This window comes from Pan troglodytes, chromosome 7 (assembly GCF_028858775.2).
Source record: "Pan troglodytes isolate AG18354 chromosome 7, NHGRI_mPanTro3-v2.0_pri, whole genome shotgun sequence".
NCBI lineage: Eukaryota > Metazoa > Chordata > Mammalia > Primates > Hominidae > Pan > Pan troglodytes.
The window spans coordinates 126,825,880-126,848,951 of record NC_072405.2 but is presented as its reverse complement, the minus strand read 5'-3'; positions in this window follow the sequence as shown (position 1 = coordinate 126,848,951).

The window sequence follows — 23,072 nt, the reverse complement described above, 5'->3', positions numbered from 1 at the left end:
TTCATTACAAATTACCCAGCCTCAGGTATTCTGTTATAGCAGCACAAAATGAACTAAGAGAGTGGACATGTACACTCTTTTCTGTGGGAACTATACCCAGAAGAGAGTTATTGGATCACAGGACACAAGCATATTTAGCTTTAATAAACACTACAAAAAGTTTTCCAAAGTGATTGTACCAATTTACACTCCCATCCTCATGTAAGACAATTCTCGTTGTTTTGCATTCTTGCTGACCCTTGGTATGAGTGGTCTTTTACATGTTCACCATTCTGGTGAGTGTGTGACAGTATCTCATTATGGTGTTAATTAGCGCTTTTTTTTTTTTCCTGATGACTGATGAAGTTGAGCATCTTTTCATATGTTGATTGGCTTTTTTGATATTCTCTTCTGAGATCTATCAATGACATTAATTGAAAGGCTTCTTTCATACAGGGTCCTATATAATGTAATAAAAATATATACAATTTGCTATATATTAATGCAAGCATCATTAGGTACAACAATTACAGTGAGGGCTTGATATAAGTTTTTCTCACTGTGAATCTGGTGAAAGCCCTTAGTCCCTAGGCAGTTCTTCTAAGACTTGTGTTTATTCTGTTCTAAGTCTAGATTTCTCTTCTTTGGGATCCAAATTCTACAGACCCCCTTCTGCATATTTTATGATATCTAGATCAGGCTTACTTTTTGTGTTGGTACCTTTGTAACTACTGGAAGTTAATTCTCAGTCTCTTGGTTTACTGTTGTTTAAAGTTGATATTTTAAGTACAAGAGCTTTATCAAATCAATTCTGTTGAAAAGAAGCTTCTTTCCTCCAGTTTTCATTGCTTAATGCTTCCACTAATTATTTCTTTTCCAGCTGTGGCCTCTCCCTTGAGGCCCTGCAGTTTGTTGTCTCTCTCGGTGGGCTCTCTGCCTGCTGTCTCTATGCTCTTCATTGCATCTCATATTCTGCCTAAGCTACAGCTTTGGGAGGGAGTCTTATTTTGCCTCTTATTTTGTCAGAATGTGTTAATGCTAATAATGGCATTTTCCCATAGTTTACAAACTCTAATTCTCTCATTTTTCCTGCAATATTGTTAAACAACCTCTTTGGATGTAGCTGATGAAAGCTTTTACTCTTTAGCTGCTTGACTTTCAGTAGCATGTGGGCCATTGCTTTATAGGTAGTTGGTGTTCAATAATTGTTGACTTGCAGAACCCAGAACTGGGGTTTGAGTGATATGGGACATTATCTGTACTAATGTTTGCCTGGTAGGTCTGCCTTCATGACGCAATATTAGGGCAAGCCGCGTAACTTTGTGACTATGACTCAAGCACTAACGAAAGCTCCCTTGCTCTAAAGTATGTGTCCTTTCAGCTCCTAATTGTCCTAGAAGTTTTCTGCCATTAGAATGCAGCACTCTGAGTGAAGACATTGTCTTCAGATAGCCCTTATTAGATTTTTTAAATGTTATCTAGGTGGAGAAGAATGCAAACTCAGTGGTCTCCACTCAGATTTTAGTAAGGATTCACTTAGTTATTTGGCTCAGAAAGAAGGACTCTAAGGAATGGGACAAAGAAGAAGTGAGTCTGCATGTGAAGGCAAGGTTTCACATTGGCAGAAATGCTGCTGGGGACAGATGCGTGAACTAGTCAGCCAGGTGCACCATGACCATGGGACTCCATTAATTCTTGGGGTCGGGGAAACTGTGTGCAAGTCAGAGGTTGCTTCTTTGCTATGCAACTTCAGATAAGTCACTTAACTTCTCTGTTACTTAGCTTTCTTATCTGTAAATGAAGATAGTATCTCCTCTGCTTACCTCACAGGGTAGCTGTCAGAACCAAATGAAAGTGACTTACATCATTTAAGGACTAACCAGACATGTTGTATTTATAATAATAATAATAATAATAATAGCTATTATTATTGGAGTGTGGTAAAAAATGGAAGAATGTTGGAGACAAATTACTCACTTCACAATTTTGTTCTGGGCTGCTGCTTGTAAGTACAAAGACAATCTGATGAGTCTTTATTTATATGGAGCATTTTATATAATTCTGCAAACAACAGCAGAAAGGTTAAAATGCATGTGCATGATGGGACAAATGGACCCATTAGTGAAAGATTATTTTTATTAAAAAACAATTTAGTGTATGAGCTAGCTTTATATCTAGGATGTTAAAAAATTTTGGGTGATTTTTACCCCCCCATGGAATTGATAAAGCTCACCTATTTTGGCATGGGGTTAGCTCAGAACAAAGTATCCACACCTTAGGCTGGTGAATTAGATTGGCCTTGAGTTGTCTGCACTTTTCCACTTTATTCCACATAGATTTGGCTGAGACATTGTTGAAGTCTGAAAAACAGGGGCCCTATTGAAATAGGCCAGACCTGCATTGCTAGTCTGGTTCATTTTAAACCAATCAGATAAACTTTAATTGAATGAATGAAGAGTACAAATTTCAAATGAATACATCTATCTTTTTGATTATTTGAAAATGTATCTTGCTTTGTTAGGAAGAAAGATCTACACTGATTTCTCAAGTGCAGGCAGAGTCTTAGACTGTTTGAGTTGGAAGAGACTGTACAAATAATCTAGCACAACCCCCTCACTTTATATTTGGGGAAGCTGAGATATAAAAAGATTTAATAACTGGCTGAAGGTCACATTGCTAGTTGGTGGCAGAACTGAAACTGGAAGCCAGGTTTTCTGTCCTTGACCAGGGCACTTTCTCTGGCTGCTGCACAGAAGGGTAGAAAAGTGAGAAATGTTTTTACTAAACAATTGCCACCTTTTAAACTTCCATTCCAAAAGATTATTTACTAGTTTTCTTCACAATGGCTTATGCTTTAAAAAAGACAAGAATCTCATAAAACTTAATTCTTTGAGACTAGTCCCATTTGAGGCCTTTGGAGTGGAGGGAATGCATCATGTTCTCCTGGCGCAGTGCCTGGTCCTTAGCGGACACTCAATCAGAGCTTGCCGTTAAGTTCTCAGTCTATGACAATGCAGGCTGAGGGTGATGGCTGGACCACACAGTTTTATCAGAATCCCTAGGGCAGTGGTTAAAAATGCAGATCCTGGCCGGATGCGGCGGCTCACGTCTGTAATCTCAGCACTTTGGGAGGCCGAGACGGGTGGATCACATGAGGTTGGGAGTTCGAGACCAGCCTGGCCAACATGGTGAAACCCTGTCTCTACTAAAAAAAGAAATAAGAAATATTAGGCAGGCCTTGTGGTGTGCACCTATAATCCCAGCTACTGGGAAGGAGAATTGCTTGAACCAGGAGGCAGAGGTTGCAATGAGCCAAGATCATGCCACTGCACTCCAGCCTGGGCGCAACACAAGGAGACTCCATCTCAAAAAAAAAAAAAAAAAAAATGCAGATCCCTGTGACGTACCCCAGTTCTACTGACTCAGAATTTCAGTATCTCTATTCTAGAAATAGACATTATATTTTTAAATTTTTAAAAATTAATGCGTATTTGTACATGTTTATGGGGTATAATTTTTTTTCACAGGAATATACATTATTACAATTTTTAGGTGATTTTTTTGGTGTCCTAAAGTTTAAAATTATTGGTCTGTGATCTTCTTCCTTACAGGTTCCTCATGCTTAAGACCAGTGCATTCCAGATGGACATGTATAAAAGTATTTTTCAATTTCTGTTTACATTTTTTGATCTAAAAAATTAAGAGAAAAAGTGAACATTACTTACATTCAATACATAGGTTGGCTCTGCACACTTAGGTCATATAGTCACAGGTTACATGTGACGGTTATGGCATCTTGAATGAGAGTGGAAACTTCTCAATGCAGATGATTGACGACAACGGTGGCCTTAGTTGCTTCCAGAGGGTTGCCAAATGATGCATTTTAATTGCATGGATTTTATGAAAGTGTTTACATTTCTAAAATCACACACACACATTTATTTTTAAAAAGGGGCCAAGTGCAGTAGCTCACCCTTGTAATCTCAGTGCTTTGGGAGGCCGAAGCACGAGGATCACTTGAGGCCAGGAGTTTTAGACTAGGCTGGGTAACAGAGCAAGACCACACCTCTACAACAAATACAAAAATTAGTCGGGCATGGTGATGCACAATTGTAGTCCTAGCTGCTTGGGATGCTGAGGTGGGAGGATTGCTTGAGCCCAGGAGGCTGGGCTGCAGTGAGCCGTGGTCATGCCACTGCATTCCAACCTGGGTGATGGACCAAGAACCTGTCTCGAAAAAAAAAAAAAAAAAAGGAACTGGGTTATTGTCATGCACATCTGTAGTCCCAGCCACACATGAGGCTGAGATAGGAGGATTTGCTTAAGCCCAGGAGTTGGAGGTTGCAGTGAGATATGATTGCATCATTGCATTCCCACCTGGGTGACAGAGTGAGACTCTATCTCTAGATAAACAAAAAGTTAGGCCGGGCACGGTGGCTCACACCTGTAATCCCAGCACTTTGGGAGGCCGAGATGGGTGGTTCACTTGATGTCAGGAGTTTGAGACCAGCCTGGCCAACATGGTGAAACCCCATCTCTACTAAAAATACAAAAATTAGTAGGGTGTGGTGACGGGCACCTGTAATCCCAGCTACTCGGGAGGCTGAGGCAGGAGAATTGCTTGAACCCGGGAGGCAGAGGTTGCAGTGAGCTGAGATCCCGCCATTGCACTCCAGCCTGGGTGACAAGAGAGAAACTCTGTCTCAAAAAATAAATAAATAAATAACAAAATATTTTTTTAAAAAAGGACTTCTACACATGTGATGATTAATTTTATGTGTCAATTGAGCTATGATGCTCAGTTGTTTGGTCAAACACTGGTCTAGATGATAGTGCGAGGGTATGCTTTAGAAGTGATTAGTATTTAAATCAGTAGAATCTGAGTAAAACAGATTACCCTCCATGAGGGAGGTGGGTCTTATCCATTCAGTTAATGCCCATAAAGGTAAAGGCTGAGGTTTTCCAAAGGAAAAACTCTGCCTCGCTGTGACATAAAAATCCTACCTGAGCTTCCAACCTGCTGCCCTGTGGAATTCAGACTCAAGAGAGCAACATCAACCTTACCTAAAATTTCAGGCTGTTGTCCTGCTCTATGAGTTTTAGACTTGCCAGTCCCACAATTGTGTAAGCCAAAGCCTTAAAATTATCTCTCTCTCTCTGTTTCTCTGTATGTCTTACTGGTTTTGTTTCTCTGGAAAATATAACAGTATAGAAATTTAACATTTTGTATCGACATGGTGAGTGTCCATATTTTGTACTGCACAGGTCAGCCACGATCTTATTACAGATTTCTTGAGTTAGTAAACTTAAAGATAAATTGCTGATTTTTAACTTTTTAAAATCAAAATACTCTGAATTGATATTGAGTGGCTCTCACTAGAATGCTACCCAAGAGAGTTTTTTGGGAAAAAATGTATAATCTGTCTTAGTCCATTCATGCTGCTATAACAAATACCTTATACTAGGTAATTTATAAAGAACAGAAATTTATTTCTACAGTTGTGGAGACTGGAAGTCCAAGATAAAGGTGCTAAAAGGTTCGGTGTCTGGTGAAGGCCTGGTCTCTGCTTCCAAGATGGCGCCTGTTGCTCTGTCCTCTGAAGGGGAGGATGTTGCACTCTTACAGGGCAAGAGGTGGAAGGACAAAAAGGAGTGAACTCTCTCTGAAGGCTCTTTTATAAGAGCATTCATCCATTCATGAGAGTGAAGGCCTCAGGACTTAATCACTTTCCTGAATGTCTTACTTCTTAATACCACCACAAAAAGAATTAAGTTTCAACAGAAATTTTGGAGGGGGTACACACTTAAATCATAGCACTATCCCATCAGATAAATGCGGTATTTGGAAAATAATTAAGAAATAGTGCATTTCAAAATAAATTCTTGCCATGAAGAAAGAACGTTAAAGATGCAACTTTAGAAACTAGGTTGTGCTTTTGTGTTTTTGTCTTCAAAAACAATTACATATTTGTCTACAGAGACTTTTTTGTATCTGCACATTAAAAAACAGAAAATCTAGAATCAAGCATCTTCCAGTTAGTTTGCAAGCAAAAATGAGTAGCATGTGGCAGATGGGAACTTACTTATCAGACGAATTTCAACCAACAGCATAGCATAATTTATGCTTAATACGTAAGCATAGCAATATAAATGCAGCCAGTGATGACTATCTTCCACTGGAAAGTACAATCTGTGGGAGTCATCCTTTTTAGCTCTGAAAAATGCATCATTGAATTGTGGCATCACCAAGGTTTTTAAGGTACTGCCAGATATTCTGTCACTTTGCACTAAAATATTATAATAATTTAATTATTTTGTTCTATTATTAAAATATAACATATTAAAAGAATATTTCTTATTTTAATTCCTATTTTTGGTCATATTTTTACAAAATTTTGCAACCTATTTGTATAGTATCAAAAAGGCATAGTTCATAAATACATGCATGTTGAAGGTGTATGCTCAAAATCTACTTAGGTTTGGGTAAGTAATCAAAGAAGTTTGGAGTACCATGCTTAGATTATTGAAGAGTAAATGACTGAAGTATGCCCTCATGTGGTTGGGGGGAGGGGAAGGTCACAGCCGTGAGCCACATGCTTTAGGGCAACGCTTCCACTGCTTTAGAACAGGAAGTAAGGAACCAATCTGTCCAAAGGAAAACCCCAGGGGAGTAAAACAAGGCTGAGGGCAATTGTGCCAACTGGAATCTGTCCAGAAGGCTAATGCCCCTCTTCTGGTAGAAATACCAAGGGACTCAGAGAGCAGGAGGGAAGGAGAATAACTTGGAAGCCTATCAGGAAATACAGGAAATTTAATTTTAAAATTAGAAAATGTTTTCATTTAATGGGATTAAGAAGAGCATTGGGTAAGTACTGTTTAAACATGTAAAAATGAACACAGAGTGGCAGCCTGCCAGCAACCTAGAGTAATTCCCCCCCAACCCACCCAACTTATCTAGAATGGCTCTTTGTATTTTATTTATTTTTCCCCTGAAATATTAAACTGGTTGGCTAGTTGGTCCATTTTAGGGCATGCTTTCAGATGAAAGAGATAGAACATGATGGTGTGATTTTTTTTCTTTAGAATATAAATTTTGTTCAAACTATTGAGATCTGGCTTGGGGTTTGGGGTAAAAGATTCCCTTCCTTAGTTAGCCAGGGTGTTTAATAAGGAAAAAAAAAGAAACTTAGAGGCTCACACCAGATAGGAATGGAGCCAGTGTGTGTGTGTGTGTGTGTTTTTTTTTTTTTAATTTCTCTTGCCGGAATAATTAGTGCCTATGAATAGGCTTGGTAAGGCAGATGCGTGCAATGTGTCTTTTAGAGAAACATGGAACGGGATAAAGTTTTCAAAGAGTATATTGTGTTTACTTGCACAATTCTCTTCTTCCTCTTGGCAAATATTTGATTATTATGCAGGGGTGGAGATGGAGGAGACGAGGAGATTATGCAGGCAACACCAGATAGCAGAATTTCCCTTCAGAACCTCTGTGGGTTTGAATAAAAGCAATTGAAGAGATAGGGTTGGCTTTTAATGCTTTGTTTACATTCAGCGAATGATATTTCTCAAGTCAAAGTTTGCACCTCTTCAAGGCTTTTTCCTCAAGTCTGTCTGTGCTCTCTCCTCAGTGGGGACTGGATAGAGGAGCAGGCAGATTTTGAATCCCAGAGGTGCATAGAAGGGGGCTGCCCCTGCCAACAGGCATGGCTTTTGCACTAGGAAGATGTATAGGAATGAACTCTAGTTATGTTCCAGAAGGGTGAGGTGGTTTGTGTGGAAATATCGAGTGTGGAAATAAGCCTTTCTCTCACAGCCCATCAGCAAACACCTTACCTCTAGCTTCAGAATATATCTAGAACCCAACCATTTTTCAAACTTCCATTGTTATACCCAAATGATTTGGTTTGGCTCTATGTCTCCACCCAAATCTCTTCTTGAATTGTCATCCCCATGTGTCAAGAGAGGTACCTGGGTGGGAGATGATTGAATTATAAGGGTGATTTTCCCTGTGCTGTTCTTGTGATAGTGAGTTCTCACGAGAGCTGATGGTTTTAAAATGTGGCACTTCCCCTTTGGTCGCTCTCTGTCTCTCTCTGTTGCTGCACTTCCCCTTTGCTGGCTCTCTGTCTCTCTCTCTTGCCGCCATGTAAGACATTCCTTGCTTCCCCTTCACCTTCTGCCATGATTGTAAGTTTCCTGAGGCTTCCCCAGTCACGCAGAACTGTGAGTCAATTAAACCCCTTTCCTTTATATGTCACCCAGTCTCAGGTATTTCTCTATAGCTGTGCGAGAATGGACTAAAACAGCCCATGTCTAAGCCACCATCATTTGCCCTCAGATTACTGTAATGTTCCTTAGGTGGTCACTGCTTCCACCCTTGCCCCAGGAGAGTCTGTTTTCAGCACAAAGTCAGGGACATCATTTGGTAAGTTAGGTCAGATCATGTCCCTCCATAATGGCTCACCATTTCACTTAGAATAAAAGCCAAATTCCTTCCAAAGGTCTTGAGAACTCTATGGCACCTGGCCCCATGTACTCATCCTCTCTTCCTTGATCACTTCATTCCAGCTACATGAGTCTCCTTGCTTTTTCTCAAACACGCCAAGCAAATGCTTTATTGATGCTGCACCTTCTGCTTGGAATGTTTTTCATCAAATATCCCTATGAATTGCTCTGTGCCCCTTACCCCTTCACGCCTTTGCCTACCAGGTCACCAGGTATAATATCAAAATCCTCTGCTCTATTTTCTTTTAAAATACTTATTGCCACCTGAAATATGCTAGTATTTAGTTTTGTGTTGCACAAAGATGTGTATCAGAGAAGCTACCCGTCGCATTCACTCCTGTTAGGACTGGTAGTGCTACCTCTCTTGATGACAGTTTGTTATTTGCTAGTTGATATGGTTTGGCTGTGTCCCCACCCAAATCACAAATTGTAGCTCCCATAATTCCCAAGTGTCATGGGAGGGTCCCGGTGAGAGGTAATTGAATCATGGGGGCAAGTCTTTCCTTTGCTGTTCTTGTGATAGTAAATAAGTCTCACGAGATCTGATGGTTTTATAAAGGGGAGTTCCCCTGCACACACTCTCTCTTGCCTGCAACCATGTAAGAGACATGATTTTGCTCCTCATTCACCTTCTGCCATGATTGTGAGGCCTCCCCAGCCATGCCGAACTGCGAGTCAGTTAAACCTCTTTCTTTTATAAATTACCCAGTCTTATGTATGTCTTTATTAGCAGTGTGAGAACAGACTAATACACTAGTTTACATTAGAAATGTATTTAAATGTTATAAAACTGCATTTTATTTATTTTACTTTACTTAATAGAGATGGGGTCTCATTATGTGGCCCAGGCTGGTATTGAACTTCTAGCCTCAAACAATCCTCCCATCTCAGCTTTCTAAAGCACTGGGATTATACGCATCTGACTGCTTTCTTTCTTTTTAAAAGGACTGTAACTATCCTTCTATCCATTCAAGGTGGATCTTTGGGCAGTTATATTGAATCAGTGAGGACTTTCTGTGTAGGTTCTTGGAGTGACAGTAGATGATGGGATTTGGCAGATCTTCAGGATACCAGCTGCTTGGACTGAATTGTACCCCTCAAAATGTATACGCTGAAGCCCAGTGTGGTGGTATCTGGTGATAGGGCTTTTTGGAGGTAATTAAGGTTACACGAGATTATAAGGGTGGAGTACTAATCCAGTAGGATTGGCGGCCTTATAAGCAGAGGGAAAAAGAGCTCTCTCTCTTTCTCCCCACACACTCAGCCTGAAAGGCCAAATGAGGACACAGCTAGAAGGCGGCCATCTGCAAGGAATGAAGAGAGCCCCTACCAGGAACTGAACCAACTAGGACCCTATCTTGGGATTCCCAGCCTGCAGAACTGTGAGAAATAAATTTCTACTAAGCCACCTAGCCTTTGGTATTTTGTTATACTAGCCTGAGCCGACTAAGATACCAGTCCAGCACAGCAATGCAAAATGGTCAGATTATTTTGAGAAATTTCTGGATGCCCTTTGGCTACCCAGTGCTAGTATTGCTAACAATGTCACTTTAAGGAGTAGACATTTCTTCAGGATTAAGGGAAGACAAGAGAAGAGGTGATGTGAGGAGATTTAATAGAGATGATTACTTTTTTTTCATAAAAGGTCTATATATGTATTTTAGAAAATTTAATACAGAGGAGAATAAAAAGGAAAGAAAAAATACTCATTATATAATTTATCTGAGACAATCATTATTAATATTTTTTCTATTTCTTTTTTATTTTTTGAGACAGGGTCTTGCTCTGTTGCCTCAGGATGATCAGTGCAGTGGCATGATCATAGCTTACTGTAGCCTTGAACTCCTGGGCTCATGGGATCCTCCCATCTCAGTCTCCTGAGTAGCTGGGACTACAGGTGCATGCCACCATGCCTGGCTAATGTATTGTATTTTATTGTATTTTTTATTTTTATTTTTTGAGATGGAGTTTTGCTCTGTCATCCAGGCTGGAGTGCAGTGGCACGATCTCAGCCTCTGCCTCCTGGGTTCAAGCGATTCTCCTGTCTCAGCCTCCTGAGTATCTGGGATTACAGGCGCACACCACTATGTAAGACTAATTTTTGTATTTTCAGTAGAGACAGGGTTTCTCCATGTTGGCCAGGCTGGTGTTGAACGCCTGACCTCAAGTGATTCGCCCACCTCAGTCTCCCAAAGTGCTGGGATTATAGGTATGAGCTGCCACACCCGGCCTAATTTTTTATTTTTGTAGAGATAGAGGTCTTGTTATGCTGCCAGGGCTATTCTCAAACTCCTGGCCTCAAGAGATCCTCCTGCCTCAGCCTCCCAAAGTGTTGGGATTACAGGTGTGAGCCACTGCATCTGGCTCATTTATTGCATTTCTTTCCAGTCTTTTTTCCATGCATACTTAGTGATCCTATGGTTCTTTAGTATTTCTGCTCTCTTCTCAGAGTCCTACCACACCATAACTACTCATTGAACATCCCACTTTCCTGTCATAGTTGCTTAGAGTTGTAGTTTTATGCCTTTTAAATATAAAACATAGTAATTATTGTTCACAGCTTGTAGTTAGTTTCATTGACTGATATTAACGAATCTTTTTGTCTGTTCACTGTGTTTTTCTTTAATCTCATTCCTCCCTATGGGTTTATCTTTCTTTTTGTTAAAGTGCATTCTTTAATAGTTCTTTTAGAAAATGTCTTTGGGTGTTAAAGTCTCTTGGTCTTTTATGTGTATAAAAATATTTATTTTGCTATCACATTTGAACCAGGGTTTAACTGGGTATAAAATTCTAGATAGATGCTTCTTTTTTTTCCTTTTTTTTTTTTTTTTTGAGACGGAGTCTTGCTCTGTCACCCAGGCCAGAGTGGAATGGTGTGATTGTGGCTCACTGCAACCTCCTCCTCTCAAGTTCAAGTGATTCTCATGCCTTAGCCTCCCAGGTACTTGGGATTACAGGTGCGTGCCACCACACCCAGCTAATATTTATATTTTTGGTGGAGATGGGTTTCACCATGTTGGTTAGGCTGGTCTCGAACTCCTGACCTCAGGTGATCTGCCTGCCTCGGCCTCCCAAATTACTGGGAATACAGGCGTGAGCCACCAGTCCTGGCCAGATGCTTATTTTCCCTCAGCACTCTGTGGTATCACTGCACTGATCTTTGCCATCTATGGCTGCAGCTTGGAAGTCCTCTCAAGGACTAGTTTTTGCTCATTCATGGGTAATCTGTGTCTTCTCTCTGGTCCTTTTTGAGGTTGTTTCCTTATCCTTTATGTCGGGGGTCCCTAAGCCCTAGCTGTGGATGGGTACCGGTCCGTGGCCTGTTAGGAACCCAGCCGCAGCACAGGAGGTGAGCAGCGGGCCAGCGAGCATTACCGCCTGAGCTCTGCTTCCTGTCAAATCAGCGGAGGCATTAGATTCTCATAGGAGAATTAGAATCTCATAGGATGAACTGAGGTGGAACAGTTTCATCCCAAAACCACCCCCTGCACTCCCCCAGTGAAAAAATTATCTTCCGTGAAACCAGTCCCTGGTGCCAAAAACGTTAAAAACCGCTGCTTTATGTCCTGCCAATATGGATTTACTTTTATTTATCAGAAGGCATGATTGTTCTGAGAACTCACATTGCTCTTTCATTTTGAAATGCTCAGCAAGTATCATTTTAAATATTGCATCTTTGGTTGGGCATGGTGACTCAGTGATCCCAGCACTTTGGGAAGCCAAGGTGGGTGGATCTCTTGAGCCAGGAGTCCGAGGCCAGCCTGGGCAACATAGTGAGACCAGTCTCTACAAAAAAATGCAAAAATTAGCCAGGTATGGTGGCAAGCACCTGTAGTCCTACTACTCAGGAGGCTGAGGTGGGAGGTTCACCTGAGCGTGGGGAGGTTGAGGCTGCAGTGATTTATGATTGCATCACTGGTCTCCAGCCTGGGTGACAGAGTGAGACCCTGTCTCAAAAAAAAAAAAAAAATTGCATCTTTACCAGTTCCTCCATTCTCTACTTTGTGGATGCTTTTTAATTAAATATTGGAGACTCTCATTCTTTTCCATGTGTCTTCACTGTCTTTCTAATTAAAAAACAATTGCTTTGTCTCTCTGTGTCTTATTCTGGGTGGCTTCATCAGGACTATCTTTTAGTTAATGAACTCTCTCTTTAACTAGGAACAGTCCAGAATTTTTCCTGTCATGTCACCTTTATATCAACATAATTTTTATTTTTCAGGATCCATTGGTCTTTTTCACAGCCTCTTGTTCTTGTTTGATTTCTTCCTGCTTAATGATTCCTTGTTCTTTTAAATCAACATTATGGCTTCTTTTATCCTCTTTATTGTATGCACTTCATTTTAAAGTCTTGGTCTGATATTTCTGTGAAATCAGTTTTACAATGGAGTGAATTTGTGTTCAAATTATCCATTTTTTGGCTCTCTTTTGTGGCTTTCTAGTTCCTCGCACAGTTTGAGATTCTTATTACAGTTCCGCACACATTTTGAAATTCTTATTTCTGTGCTCATTTTGACTAAGGAGGATTTTAATTATTTTTCATTTCTTTCTGGTGTTTTGTGGTTTCCTTCATCCATTTCTCTGAGTCCCCAATCCAGAGCCGGGTCTGATAAAGGCAGTGATGGGGATTTCTGCTTCAGAGTGTGTTGTGGGTTGAACTGGGTCCCCAAGAAGATAAGTTGAAGTCCTAATCCTGGTACCTGTAATGTGACCTTATTTGGAAATAAGGTCTTTGCAGACATAGTCAAATTAAGATGAGGTCACATTAGATTGGAGTAGCCCTAACCCAGTGGCTGATGTCTTTATAAGAGAAGAAAGAAGAGGGAGATTTAGATACAGAGACTCACTCACAGCAGAAGATGGTTATGTGAAGACCAAGGCAGAAATTGGAGTGATGCTGCCATAAACCAAGGAATGCCTGGGTCCACCAGAAGCTAAAAGAGGCAAAGAAAGATTGTTTCCCTAAAGCTTTTGATGAAGGTATGTCTCTTCAAACACCTTGAGTATGGGAATGTATCCTCCAGAAATGTGAGAGAATAAATTTTCATAGTTTTAAGCCACTTAGTTTGTGGTACTTTGTCATGTCAGCCTTAGAAAATTAATACAAGGTGATATTGGGAATACTACTGATCTATCACAGAGACAGAAGCTGGTTTGAATTGGTGCCTGGTTCCACCTGCCTTTTTGGACTTGCATCTGCTGAAATGCACTTGTTTCACACAGAGGGTGGCCTGCGCTATTTTTATTTTTGTGCCTCCTTTGGAGTGAAGGAGCTGAGAGAAGCTACTCCACCCCTTGGCTTCAAACACTGACTCTAGCTTGTGACCCGATCTAAATACCTACCTGTTTTGGGCCCTTTTGCTCGAAGCCTGCAGTCCTGAGACTTCAGTCCTATGTATCATTTTACATTATTGTCCCATCTTTACAAATGTATTTGTCTTGTTTTTGAACAAGCAATGTCATGTTGGTTTTCATTTTTTATATTTTATCAGTCGTTTTGTGCATTTAAAGCAGAGGGATGATTGAAGGGTGGATTTACTGAGGCATCCTGACCTGGAGGCTACAGTCTTTTTACACATGGCTTTTGTCACTAGTAAACTTGAAATAACTGCTTTGTTTCCATTTGACAAAAATAACATTGGTACTATTGTTAGAAACTCTTTGTGAACATAATGTTTATTGGCTGTGTAATATTCCCTCAAATGGAATTAGGGTAGTTCTTTAAGGAAATACTTTATGGAGATAAAAGCCCTTGCCATGAAATATCTCAACTCATAGCTTGAAGAATCATTTTCAGCATACCGAAGGCAGAGGTATTTTTGTGTTTCAGTCTGGGTGGAGGCAATCAAGTTGAGTGAGTAACAAAAGAGAAGTGTTTCCACTTGTGTTTTAAATTCCCTGGGCGAGGGGAGATTACTTAAGAGAGGCTTCCCAATCTACTGAGCAATGTAAGTGGTTTCCATGGAATTTCATTTGGTTTCAGAATATAGCCTCAGGTTGTGTGTTATGAAGATAGTTTTGACATTTTAAATGATTGTAACTTGAAACAAAAAAACATTTTCCACTGGAGGTGGAAAACAAGCCACAAACAAACTGCCCTCTTCTAGAACAGCTAGGATTCAGTTTTTGATAATCAAGATATTTCTCCTCAGATTCTAACAGGGAACGCTTACGGGACTCTCTTGCTCCATCCTTCCTGAAACTGACACAGAAGTACTTGTCTGTGTTTTGGAGAGCAATGTGAGTTTCCTCTCATCTCACGATAATTCCTGTCTTAGAAATGTGTGCGGCGAATGAACCAACGTTCTGAAGGAACTTCATGAAGAAACAACAGATAATTCAAGAAATGTTGTGCTAATAGGGGGTTTTATTGGGAGCTGTACTTGCATCAGTTGGCTGTGGAGAACAGTTTGATATCTCAGTTTTGCTGACTTAAGAAGTCAGCAGGGCCTTAGCTGTACTCAGACCAGCTCTTATTTGATTCAAGAATCACTTCTACTACATTCCCAAGAAGTAGTCATTACACTTCTGCTTGAGTATGCTCAATTACAGAAAATACATGACTTATAGTAGCAGCATATTCCATTGTTGGACAATCACAATTTTGGAAAGTTCTCGATATTGGGCAGAAGAGTGTTTTCCCGTTTGTTCTAATATCCTGTCTGGAGCCACATAATAAATCTAGACTTTCTTCTAGATTTCGATTATCTAGGAGCCTTAGACATTTGATACAGGCTCCTTGGATCTTCTTTTCTCCAAGTAGTGTATCCCAGTTGTTTCAAACAATTTTCATATTTCTTTAACTGAAGAAATGATCCACGGTAGGGCTGGGACTGAGGCCAGAGACAGTGTCTTAAAACACAGTGGGAAGCCAGCCATGCAAGAGTTCTGCAGGAGCCAGTGGGTAGCAAAATAAAGTTCAAAAACAGAGGCCATTAATTAGGAAGGAGCTGGTGCCAGGGATAGAAGCACAGTAACAGCTGAAAAAGAATTCAGCAGAAGATTAGACTCTAATACTTTGGGTGGTGGAAAATGGTGGGGGTGAGTTCCAAAATACGTGACTGGTTTAGGAACAGGATGAGAGTTGGAGTTTAAGAGACCCCATAGAATCAGGATAGAGGAGAGCTTTCTGGAGTCTAGACAAGATATCACCAGTCAAGAAAACAACTCTACCTTTTGTTAGTTGTCTGGCCTGCTTCTTAATGGAAAACAGACGTGGCCTTTGATAATATGAAATGACTTTGTGGTTCCTCACCATGTTATTCTCTCTCCAAAGGACAGCCTTGAGTCGAAGTCACTTCAATTCACGTCTAACGTATAGACTACAAAAGAGAAAATGTTCTCTTCTGCCAATAACTGCTGAGAAATCCTGTAACATAGACTTGCAGTTGATTGAAGCACAGCTAGATATCATTTTTATTGGCAGATTTATATCTACTAGCTCTTTCTACCCTTACCTATATCATAAATAAAGGACCTAGAGAGATGTGGCCTGAAGAAATCCAAAACGATTACCTTTCAATTTTAAATAAAATTTTCTCCTGGTTGAAGCCTCATTTCTTCCAATTCAGTTCAATTTCCTTCAGATTGAGGCCTATGGACTTAGGCTACAATTGGGACTCCTCTCAATATTCATTTTCTTGAGTTGAGTTTGCTCAGATCATGAGCCAAGGAGTGCATATGTGCAATTTGGTGGTGGTGAGCCTGACACGTTTGCTGCGAAGTCAGGTAGCTGTGGGCTAAAACTCTGGATGTGCTACTTTCAGCCAATGGACTGCTTTGGTCGAGTTCCCTAATCTTCTCTGAGTCTCAGTTTGCTCATCCGCAAAATAGGGATAAGCATGACCTCTGTGATTTTAGTGAGATGGTGAGTCTTAGTCAGCTTGGGCTGCAAAAATAAATGACCACAGACTGGGTAGCTGAAACAATAGAAATGTATTTCTTACAGTTCTGGAGACTGGAAATCCGAGATAGGAGGCCAGTGTTGTAGGAAAAATCTGGGTTCCTGTCACACCACCAGGAAAGATTAGGCACACAGACACTTTGAAGGGTGAGGGGTTACGGAATTTACTGGGTGAAAAGAAAAAAGAAAAAACAACACAGCAAAATGAGAGAGGTTCCTGTTAACAGGCTCCCATCTCACCAATTGAATCCCAGGTTACCACCCAGGAACAGGAGAGGCCAGGCTCCTCCCTGCTGCAAACATTGTGAACTTCTTGAGGCCCACCCTCTTCTCCCAGTGTGTAGGCCATTTGGAGGTTCTCTGGGGAGCTCTTTTTACTTTGCTGTCTCACCAGAATGGTTGTGTTCTAGGAAAGGACCTCTTCTGGGTTGCAGGTTGCCAATTTCTCATTGTATCCTCACATGGAAAGAGAATGAGAGAGCTTTCTGGGCTTCTTTTTATAAAGACACTAATCCCATTCAGGAGGGCCCCACTCTCACAACCTAATTACCTCTAAAGGCCTCACCTCCTAATAATATCACACTGGAAGTTAGTATTTTAACATAGGAATTTTAGGGGGACACAAACATTCAGTCCATTGCATGATGGATGTAATACAGTTACCCAATACCTGGCACAGAATACATGATTTATACATCTAGATTTTACTAATTCCAGCCCAGTCACAATAGCTTACACATAACAATGAATCTTTGTTAAATAATAAGTGAATAGATATCCTAGGTGGCTAGCACCCACTGAGGGACCAGTCAGTACATGTGAACTAATCTCTTTGTCTAATGTACTTGTTAATAATAGCACTATTAACTAAGGGAATTCGAAGTGATAGGAACTAGGTGAAATGCGTAAATGTTGTCTTCTTTAATTGTCACAGCAAACCTATGAGGCTGGTATGACTATCCTTTCTGAAGGAGGAAGAAGAAAGTAAGCCCAGTGAAGTTAAATAACTGCCCAGAGGATACTGGGCACTGTCTAGGATAGCTAGACGGTGGCTGACTTTGCATGTTAATCTAAGTCTATCTAAGTTTGAAACCTCCTTTAAGCCCAATGAAGAGGGGCTGCGGGAAGGATTTGAGGCTTGTGCTTAGGCGAGTCCCTTGGAGAGCAGAGAATCTACTGGGCCATGGAACAATGGAACAATGGAACAATGTTGGGTTCCAGGGTAAGCAAACAGTGAGGGCCAGGGATGGATGGACATGTCTGGGAGGGACAGATAGGGGCCAGAGTTGTGTGTAATGACCTCAAGGCAGCTGGGAGAGAGGTTTTGAGTGTTTGGGGGTACCTTTTTACCCCAGTATGAAAAAAGAACCATCAGTCTTGGAGTCTAAAGGAACTGTTGTTGCTAAAGGATTTGAGCCCCTCACAGGCAAACTCTATGAAAGTGCAGACTTTGTCTTGTTCATGCTATGAATGGTGCTTGGCCTATAGTGGATGCTCAAGAAACATTTGTCATATGAATGGATGGATGAATGGATGGATGGATGGATGGATAAGACGGATGGTCTAAAATATTTACTCTGAGACCTTGACTCTGAAATGGAGAGAGGCCTCCATGCCTGCCCACAGAGGTAGGCACTGTGCTTAATACTGTTGAGGAAAATAAACAGGAAAGAAGTAGTGTCCAGTCTCTGGCTTCAAACAGAAACACAGTGTAACTATGATGTTTACTGTCTTCTTGAAGGCTTGGGTTGTAAGGCAGACCCTTATAAGGTTGTTTATTTCCTGTTGAATCCTTGGCCTTCACAGTAGAAAAACCAAAACCAAAAAGGAAACCTTAATACAATATACAAATTTAAATCTTTAAAACGGAGCAGAGTGTTCTTTGCCCAAGTTGGAAATGATTCCATCGAATTGGTGAAAAGAGGACACAAAACAGCTGACCCTGTTGAAATGCATTTCTTCAAGGAGGATTTCTCTGCTTATACAAAGTACAGTTTAGAAACCCAGATATTTCTAATTGCATTAAGAAGTGTCAAATATTATGTTAATTTCCAAGCCTCTCTCTTCCTCTAGTCTACTCAACATTGGCCACCATCTCTTAAACAGCATTTGTTTTTTGTGTCTCCTTGACCTGTCAATGTTTCTTATTTATGCACCAGTCTGGCGGCATTGAGATGGAGTGGGTAGGGAAATGGGAGATGAAGGGATAGAAAATATTGCTTTTGAATAGAAGATCTTATAGGATGGGGTTATGTCATCTTTTACCCTTTCACATTCAATGTGGGATCTTCTCTTTAACCTTGGATCAAATAGCTTCTTCATGGGTAGCACGTTAACTCTTTAAAATGAAATGTATATTTAAGTAGAATAAATCTTTCAAAATCTCTTTTGTTGTGTTCCTTAGTACAAAAACCTTTTCTTTACTTTTCCATGCTAAACACACAGTCAAAGGAACAGACAATGTAAGACTTAGAAAAAACTTGTCCCAGGACATCATAAGGTTGAGCAGCTTGTCACTGGTGTGCATTTAACTAGAATATTAATGAAGGAAAAAGCCTCAGTATTATTGTGGTTACTGCAGTTCTTTAAAACTTCACAGCAAAAAAAAAACATGTTTTACATTACTGTTTACCTCCTCGAAGGAAACGGTTGTTTTAAGGGGACATCGTGAAACCAATCCCATTATGTGCCACCATGGCGGCTCACATATCTTCTAAAAATCTGAAATGCTTTAAACACATCCAAATATTTCCATGGTGAGGATTTTTGTGTGCAGTGCTGCCAATTGCTGTTTGAGACATGGCATGAAGTCAGTTATTTACCAGACGTCTTTGTTAATTACTAGAACAAATATATATCACCTTTTTTGGATAGGTATGACAATATGTAATTGTAGATATTGAACAACTTATTCTGATATCTGCAATTTTAGGTGTTTCTTTTTCATTTTCTATCAGTTGAAAAAGGGCCTAGGCTTTCTTTTCTTTTACTGACATCTCGGACCCTTGGCCCTATTCATTGGTAAGAGTAGATAGGGTGGATTATATGATCTGGGTCTTGAACAGAACAGCAGATGCTGTCTGCCCTCTCCCCCAGCTGTGGCATTCACCTTTATACTGAGCTTACTGGGAACACTTATGGCTTTCTGCTTGAGGATTTTTTTTTCCCCTGGCTGCAGAAATGCTCTTGATCTGTGGGGGCAAATTGGAAGTTCTAGGGAGTTGATGCTTTAGAAGCAGCCTCAACCAATGAAGGACACAGAATTGTTGGGTAAATACTGCAGCTTCCTTGCTCCTCAGTTAGGATAATTCTGAGGGGAGGATCCTTACTGTCTCCAGCGTTCCCCAGAGGCTTAGAGCTCCAGGTGCTAACTGGCTATACAAAGCACTCTCACTGTTTCTTACCCTTTCCTGCCTCCATTCCCAACTCCATTCCCAATTCCTGTGCTCCTAGGAGCATAGGCTCCTAGGGCCCACTTTCCAAGTACTCTCATTGCATTTGAATCTCATGATCTACTTATTTTACTTTTTATTAATTTTTGAAAACTTTAATAACTTTTGGGGTACAAGTGGTTTTTGGTTACATGGATGAATTATATAGTGGTGAAGTCTGAGATTTTAGTGCACCTGTCACCCAGGTACTGTACATTGTACCCAATAGGTAGTGTTTTTTCTTTGTTTGTTTTTTTTGAGACAGAGTCTCTGTCACCCAGGCTGGAGTGCAGTGGTGCAATCTCTGCTCACTGCAGCCTCCGCCTTCTGGGTTCAAGCAATTCTCCTGCCTCAGCCTCCCGAGTGACTGGGATTACAGGTGTGCACCAGCCCCATGTCCAGCTACCCAATAAGTAGGTTTTTTTTTTTTTTTTTTTTTTTTGAGATAGAATCCCGCTCTGTCACCCAGGCTGGAGTGCAGTGGCATGATCTCAGCTCACTGCAACCTCTGCCTCCCGGGTTCAAGTGATTCTCCTACCTCAGCCTCCAGAGTAGCTGGGATTACAGGTGCCTGACACCGCACCTGGCTAATTTTTGTATTTTCAGTAGAGACAGGGTTTCACCACGTTGGCTAGGCTGGTCTCGAACTCCTGAGCTCAAGTGATTTGCCCGCCGAGGCCTCCCAAAGTGCTGGGATTACAGGTGTCAGCCACCACACCTGGCCCCAATAAATAGTTTTTTTTTTAATCCCTTACCTCCCTTCTTATAAATGAGAATATATGGCATCTGGTTTCTCATTCCTGAGTTACTTGACTTAGAATAATGGTCTCCAGCTAGATCCCAGTTGTTGCAAAAGACATTATTTCATTCTTTTTTATGGTTGAGTAATATTTTATGGTGTATATATACCACAATTTCTTTATCCAATCATTAGTCTATGGGCATTTAGGTTGGTTCCATATCTCTGCAATTGAGAGTTGTGCTGCAATAAACCTATGCATGCAGCTGCACTAATTTTGGGATTCAAGCAGAACATGCCTGAGCTACATTGAACCAGCCCCAGCCTGTCATAAAGAAACTCTATGCCTTTTTCTTTCTGTTTTCAATGGATTTTGTTTTTTAGAACAGTTTTAGATTCACAGCAAAATTGTGCTGAGAGTACAGAGAATTTCCATATCCCCCCTCCTTCCACACAAGCAGGGTCTCCCCCACTGTCAACATCGGGCATCAGAGTGGTACATTTGTTACAACAGAAGAGCCTACATTAGCCGGGCATGGTGGCGCACACCTGCAGTCTCAGCTACTCAGGAGGCTGAGGCAGAAGAATCGCTTGAACTTGGGAGGCGGAGGTTGCAGTGAGCTGAGATCGCACCATTGCACTCCAGCCTGGGTGACAGAGAGAGACTCTCAAAAAAAAAAAAAAAAAAAAAAAGAAGAGCCTACATTGACACGTCATTATCACCCCAAATCTTTAGTTTATATTAGAACACTCTCCTCTGCTAGAATAACGTTGTTTTGTTCAATGTCATTTCGTGATAACGTTATTGAGAAAAAAATCAATTCCTGGTCAGAGCCACTGTCTGTGTGGAGTTTGCATGTTCTCCCCATGTCTGCATGTGTTTTCTCCAGGTACTCAGGTTTCCTCCCACATCCCAACGACGTGCATATTAGGTTCATTGGCATGTCTACATGGGCCCAGTGTGAGGGAGTGTGGTTGTGGGTGTCCCGTCCAGGGCTGGTTCTGGCCTTGTGTCCTGAGCAGCCAGGACAGGCACCAGTCACCATGACCCTGAACTGGCATAATTGAGTAAATAACTATCTTACTCGTTTTTATTCATTTTTCTTAAATGTATTTATAGCTCACATTTATTTCAATGTTTGATATTAGAAGTATTTTGGCATTTATTTAGAACTATGGTGTTTTTGTGACCAGAAATAAGCTGTGGGAATGTAATTCTTACTGATATCAATTAGCCTATGTTAAAACTGGCTTTGTTATGTTTCACTTGAAGTTGTCAAAAGTCGCCATTTCCAAGAACCTACTGACAAACTTAAGTGAGGACTTCCTTTACTTTCTGTGGGTTTTGACAAATGTGTAAAAACATTGCTTTTTCCTAAGGATTGATTCTATGGGTTTTCAAAAAGCCTAAATTAATATTTAAATTTCATTCCTTTAGCTTTCCATCCTGAGCTGCTGCCAGGTTAGAGTGCCTGGCGATAATCTGCTGCATGTCATCTGCATTGTGTTGATGGGAAAGCCATCCCTCAGCAGGTTGTTGGGGGTGGCTATGTGCACCGAAATTTGTAGGTATTATCATATGCCTTTGGATCTTTAGTTGAAACAGGCTATGTAAATATTATCTATTATTATTACTAATAATTACCTGCAGCTGTAGCAGTGATAATGCTTGTGTGCTGAGTCCCAGATGTGAACCTCCTGGGCCTTAGCGTTCAACGGCGCTGTGAACTGCAGTGAACTTGTCTTGTCAGACTGCATCTCCATACAGAGAACCAAATCCCTGTTGCTCAGAGATGGTGGCCTGTTGTGCTTTACTGCAATTCAATCCTCATTCGCACTTCCGAGAAGTTTTTTTTTTTTCTTCTCCTTTTCTTTTTAAAAATGTAAAATGGAATAATCAGCCATAGTTCTTGGTGGGAAGTCCCTTGTGTTCTGCCCTAGATTTTCAAGCTGGCTGTCAGGCCAAGCCTGATTGTAGATGGGAAAGTTTTTTTGTTTTTTGTTTTTTTTTTTAATTTTAATTTTTTTAGTTAGAAATTTTGTCTTTTCTTTTTTCCCTTTCCTTTTCTTCTATTCTTTTTCATCCCCTCTAAATCACAGTGTTCACAGTTGCATAGCTTCAAAAAGTGTACCTCCTCCCTGCTGGGCTTCAAAAAGTGAATTATCTCCCTGGGAGCAGTGATAGTGTCCGGAGTTGGCGGGTTTTTGGTCTTATCGACTTCAAGAATGAAGCCGCGGACCCTTGCGGTGAGTGTTACAGCTCTTAAGGTGGCGCGTCTGGAGTTGTTCGTTCCTTCTGATGTTCGGATGTGTTCCGAGTATCTTCCTTCTGGTGGGTTCGTTGTCTCGCTGGCTCAGAAGTGAAGCTGCAGATCTTCGCGGTAGTGTTACAGCTCTTAAGGTGGCGCGTCTGGAGTTGGTTCCTCCCGGTGGGCTCGTGGTCTCGCTGGCTTCAGGAGTGAAGCTGCAGACCTTCGCGGTGAGTGTTCCAGCTCATAAAAGCAGTGTGGACCCA